At 37.5% G+C, this 6,383-nt stretch overlaps 1 pseudogene; it reads right to left on the bottom strand.

Moving 5' to 3' along the window:
• Positions 1-5,139: 5,139 nt before the first annotated feature.
• Positions 5,140-5,510, bottom strand: LOC138175360 (cyclin-dependent kinases regulatory subunit 1 pseudogene; annotated as a pseudogene).
• Between the last annotated feature and the right edge of the window lie 873 nt (positions 5,511-6,383).

The raw sequence follows: 6,383 nt of genomic DNA, 5'->3' as shown, positions 1-6,383 counted from the left end.
TATTCTTGTGGTATGGAGATGATGCTGAGCTCTCAGGTCAGAGAAACACAAATTTTGGCAGGCTCTAATAAGGTAACGAGGTACAAGGTACGAGCATTAACGGACTAAGTTTAATTTTTGAAGACAAACAAATATAAGCAAGGATAGGCTCATCACCAGAAATTTCATCATTAGGAAATGGGATTCTTTGGCTATGGCAACCTATGAAAAAAAAGAAAAATTAAAAATGATGCTCAGTCCTGTGTGGACTCCTTTTTATTTCCTCAAACACAGTCGTTGTATAGAAAGATGGGACAGAGAGGATGCTCAAAATCACACTTTTTAGATTGTTGATATTCTACCTGTAAGACCTTTGTCTAGGATCCAACAAGTTGATACATTATGGGAAAAATGTGAATCACATCAGCTAATCAATCAATCATTAAGTACCTGTGTGCCATGAACTTTGCTAAGTACTTGAAGTAAAAAGAAAGGCAAAAACAGTTCTTGTTTGTAAAAGTACATTCTAACTGAGGAGACAAGATGAAAACAAATAGGTACATACAAGGCATGCATAGAGTGTTTGTTGTTTATGGTAGTTTCTGGATTAGAAAGTAGAAAAAAATATACTTAAAAGAAAGGCTCTAGTTGCTGGGTTAACTGAGTAAGGCCTCCTGAAGAAGCCAGCATTTGACTCGAGTCTTGAAGAAAGAGAGACTGCGAGGGGTGGAGATGAGTAGGGAGAGCATTAAGACACAGAAATGGGTGATAAGAGTGCTATGTTGGGAGAAAAGAAATTTAATTCAATTTAATTGAATTTAAGGGTATATAGAGTAGACTTGAAAAAAATATATATATGTACACACATACACACATATATATAGATACAGATATACACGCATATATTTATTTACCTATTTCATTAAATATTTCCCAATTACATATAAACATTTCTTAACATTCATTTATAAAAATTTTGATTCCCAAATTCTCTCTCCCTCCCTCCCCTCCCCACCTCTTGAGAAGGCAAACAATATGATATTGATTATACCTGTGGAGTCATGTAAAACATATTTCCATATTTATGTTGCAAAAGAAAAACACATTCACATAAAACAAGAAAAATATAAAAAGTGAAAAAAATATGCTTCAGTCTGCATTGAGAATTCATCATTTATCCTTCTGTAGGTGGATAGCATTTTCCAACATGGGTCCATTAGAATTGTACTGTCTTGATCAGATTAGCTAAATTGTTCATAGTTGATCATCCTTACAATATTGCTGTTGCTATATACGATATACTCCTGATTTTTCTCATTTCACTTTGCATCATTTTATGTAGGTCTTTCCATGTTTTTCTGAGAATTATTATATAAAAATAAATTTTTTTAAACTTCAGAAAACCTCCATTAATATATCTAAAGAAGGGGAGGAGGGGGAGTGGAGCCAAGATAGAAGAGTAAAAGCAGGAACTTGCTTGAGCTCCCAAAATAACTACCTCCAATACCTATTAAAAATTACTCTAAACAAATTTTAGAGGTACAGAACCCACAAAATGACAGAAATAAATTTCACACTGGAAGGCTGACAGGAAGGGTCTATCACAATGGGCTGGGACTAGATGGCAGTCCCATGTGAAATGTGCCAGCCCAGACCTGTGGCACACAGTGGCTGGAGCAGACTTCAGGGGAATGATTCACTGGCAGCTGTGGTGGTTTTTGGACTTCTCAACACACAGATTCCAAAAAGAAAATGGAAGAGCTTGGTCTGGCCTTTGCCCCCGGGGTGGCGGAGGTGGCAGTGGTGGCTGCAGCTGCTGCCACACGGCTGCCTCCTGAGCTCCAGGTCTACAGATCATAGGGGGACCAAGCAACCACTCAGAGGGTAATTGTTCTTGCTTTGACATGCTTGGATCTGAGTCACAGTCTTGGGTGGCAGTCCTGGGGGTAAGGAGTGCTACCATGGAGCTTGTTGAGACTGTGGAGAGGCAATCATCCTCATGGTTTAGAGAAGGGGCCTGGAAAAAGCTCTGACAACAGCTGCACAAAACCCCAGAAATTTGGGACATAGGACTCTCCACTCTGGAAGCAGAGTTCTACCATGACAAAGAGCTCAAAAGTCAATTAATTGGCTGGAAAGATGAGCAAACAGAGAAAGTCTAATGATACTATAGAATCAGTTTTTGCTGACAAAGATGATCAAAACATAGAACCAGAAAAAGACAGCAAAGTCAAAACTCCTACATCAAAAGCATCCAAGAAAAATATTAATTGATTGCAGGCCATGGAGGAGCTCAAGAAGGATTTTGAAAATCAAGTAAATGAAATAGAGGAAAAATTGGGAAGAGAAATAAGAATGATGCAAGAAAAATATGAAAAATGAGTCAAATAAAAGAGATCCAAAAAAAAAAAAACACTGGAGAAAATAACCCCTTAAAAAAACAGACTAACTCAAATGGCAAAAGAGATCCAAAAAGCCAAAGAGGAGAAGAATGCTTTAAAAAACAAAATTGGCCAAATGAAAAAGGAATTTCAAAAACTCACTAAAGAGAATAATTCCTTCAAAATTAGATTGGAGTAAATGGAAGGTAATAACTTTATGAGAAATTAAGATACTATAAAACAGATCCAGAGGAATGAAAAAAAATAGAGGACAATGTGAAATATTTCATTGGAAAAAGCACAGACCTGGAAAATAGATCCAGGAGGGATAATTTAAAAAATTATTGGACTACCTGAAAACCATGATCAAAAAAAGAGCCTAGACATCATCTTTTTTTTTTTTTTGCCTGTTTTTTGGAGGGCGATTGGGGTTAAGTAACTTGCCCAAGGTTACATGGCTAGTATTTTTGTGTGGGTGTTAAGTGTGTCTCAGGCCGGAACCGAACTCGGATCCTCCTGACTCTAGGGCCAGCACTTTACTCACTGCGCCACCTAGCCGCCCTTAGACATCATCTTTCAAGAAATTCTCAAGGAAAACTGCCCTGATATTCTAGAACCAGAGAACAAAATAGAAATTAAAAGAATTCACCAATCGCCTCTTGAAAAAGATTCCAAAAAGAAAACTCCTAGGAATATTATAGCCAAATTCCAGAGTTCCCAGGTCAAGGAGAAAATATTACAAGAAGTCAGGAAGAAACAATTTGAGTATTGTGGAAACACAATCAGGATGACACAACATCTAGCTGCTTCTACATTAAGGGATCAAAGGGCTTGGATTATGATTTTTTTTTTTTGCCTTTTGGAGGGAAATTGGGGTTAAGTAACTTGTCCAAGGTTACACGGCTAGTTTTTTGGGTTTTTTTTTTTTTTGCATGTGTGTGTTAAGTGTCCGAACCATACGCAGGTCCTTCCAACTCCAGGGCCAGTGCTTTAGTCACTATGCCACCTACCCACCCCTGGAATATGGTATTCTAAAGGTCAAAGGAGCTAGGATTAAAACCAAGAATCACATACCTAGAAAAACTGAGTATAATACTTTAAGGGAAAATATGGTCATTCAATGAAATAGAGGACTTTCAAGCATTCTTGATGAAAAAACCAGAGCTGAACAGAATATTTGACTTTCAGATACAAAAAGCAAGGGAAACATGAGAAGGTAAACAGGGAAAGAAAACAAGGAACTTGTTAAAGTTGAACTATTTATATTCCTACATGGAAAGACAATATTTGTGACTCATGAGACTTTTCTCAGTATGAGGACAGTTGAAGGGAACATATATGTGTATGTATGTATATATATATACACACATACATATGTATGTATGTATAGGTGGGTGTATGTGTGTGTATATATATACATATATATAGATGTGGTTTTTTTTACATGTATACATAGACAGAGGGCACAGGATGAGTTGAATAGGAGAGGATGATATCTAAAAAATAAAATTAAGAGATAAGAGAGGACTATATTGGGTGAAAGAGAAAGGGAGAGAATAGGGTAATTTATCTCACTTAAAAGAGGTAAGAGAAAGCTGTTACAATGGAGGGGAAGAGCAGGGAGGTGAAAGGGAATGAGTCAATCTTACCCTCATTGGATTTGGCTTAAGGAGGGAATAACATACACACTCAATTGGGTATCCTACCCTACAGCAAAGTAGCAGGGAAGTAGATAAGAGGGGAGATGATAGAAGGGAGGGAAGATTGCAGGAGAGGGTAGTTAGAAGCAAACACTTTTGAAAAGGGACCGATACAAAGGAGAAAATAGAATAAGTGGGGGGTGGAATAGAATGGAGGGAAATACAGTTAGTTTTTCACAATATAACTACTATGGAAAGGTTTTTTGTAACTACACATGTACAACATATATTGAATTGCTTGTCTTCCCAGTGGGGGTGGGTGAAAAGGGAAGAGGGGAGAGAATATGAAACTCAAAGTTTTAAAAAACAAAAGTTAAAAATTGTGTTTTTAATGCAACTGGGAAATGAAATACATAAGCAATGGGGTATAGAAATCCATCTTGCCCTACAAGAAAGTAAGGAGCTAATGGGGGACAGATTGGGAGAAGGGATATTCAGTATGCTTGCCATCTTGGGGTAGGGGGCATTGGAGGGATTGAGAGAAAATTTGTAACTCAAAATCTTGTGGAAATGAATGTGGAAAACTAAAAACCAAATAAATAAATTTATATAAAAAAGGAGGAGGTACCAAAAGGAAGAAAACATATTTTATTGATTTTATTCAATGATAACATTACCAAAAAAAGGTCATTTGATATGAATACTTACCAGCCCATATGCCTACTTTATCATTTTAAAAACAAATTTAAAGTGATATATATATATATATATATATATATATATATATTTTGAATTACAAAAACTTCCTCTTTATTCAAGGGATTTAAACAGAACAGACATTTCTTGAACAAAATGAAAAGTTTCCAACAAATAAAAATATAAACCCATTAAGTCACCTTGTACACAACCTGGCAGGAGAAAAACACAAACAGCAACAATTATACATGCCCCACAACTAAGCAGTGATGAGTCTTCAGTCACTCTTGGTGCTTTGTCCATCTACCCAGTGTGTTCAGCTTGATACAGAGCTTGCCATGACTTTTGGAGGCAAAGCTCAGCTGAAGATACATTCATCAGAGCACCCAATGGGGTAGTTGTGGTGGTGTCAGCTTTGCTCAATAAACAAGAGAGTCACCAGCACTTTCAAACAGTGTATTAAACATCCCTTAAATATCCCAAGTGAGAAACAAGAAGGCAACACTATTAGCAGAAAGATGTTAGCAGGTAAGGACAGCTATGTACAGCTTGGAACAGAAGTGGCATGCTCTTTCATTTCTTAGGCCTCTTGGGCAGTGGCCACCAGAACAGCAAGATGTGAGGGTCTGGTTCATGGATCATGTAATGGAGCCATCCCTGACTCTGCTGGACACCAAGGTTCCTCCACTCACACTCATACATCAAATGGGTCTTGGGGACTAGTTTGGTTATGTCCTTGGGCAACATGACGTGCCGGTACTCGAACTCCTCATCGTCATATTTGTCTGCATAAGTAAATTTGTTTATGAGACATGTTGCTTCTCCCAGGGGACCTCAGGCCCATATATATATATAAAGTATCTTTGATGAAAACATGAGAAAAGATCATCCAGAGCCAGACTATATTAATTTTTTTTTAAAGCAATTGGGATTAAGTAACTTGCTCAAGGTTACATGCCCAGTTATTTCTGGGTGTGGTGCTGAGTATCTAAGCCCGGGATTCGATCTCCAGGTCATCCCGACACTGGAGCCGGTGCTCTTACTCGCTGAACCACCTGGCCGCCCCTAAGCAATTGGGGTTAAGTAACTTGCTCAAGGTTACACGACCAGGTGTTTCTGGGTGGGTGCTAAGTGTCTGAGCCCGGGATTCGATCTCCAGGTCTTCTCAACACTGGAGCTCTTACTCGCTGTGCTACCTGGCCGCCCCTATCTCTATTAATTTTCTATAGTAAGTCACATCTATACAGTCACAAAATTAATTGAACAGAATGGAACATATAGGATCCTATTTTGTTATTGCTTATAAATTATAAAAAGTCAGTTAATACAGTAGAACAAAAACAAGCCTTAAATTCCCCCTCTGACAAGTATTGACTCTTGCATAATTTAAGATTATGTAATATTTTTTAAAAATAAATTCAACCATACTTATGATGGAGTTCTTTGGTCTGTAAACCATAAAGTTGTAGGTTCTCCGAAGATGTTCACCACAGTTTGAAGGATGTACTACAGAGTCAAAACAGAAGATTTCCCTAGATGATGCAATCTTCCAATTTCTCCTTTTGTTAGATGACATTGTGCTGATTAAGCCTATTGTTTAGTACTTTCAAGGTCCCCTTGCTATCCCTTAATGTGAAAATTTATCTATTTAATACTAGTAATTTCTCAGTGATGCTATATTATTGTG

The sequence above is a fragment of the Petaurus breviceps genome, unplaced genomic scaffold (genome assembly GCF_028583685.1).
Source record: "Petaurus breviceps papuanus isolate PSGF00001 unplaced genomic scaffold, PetGlider_PUasm1.0 77, whole genome shotgun sequence".
Lineage (NCBI taxonomy): Eukaryota > Metazoa > Chordata > Mammalia > Diprotodontia > Petauridae > Petaurus > Petaurus breviceps.
The sequence above is the reverse complement of the archived record's forward strand: the minus strand, read 5'-3'. Positions and strand labels throughout refer to the sequence as shown.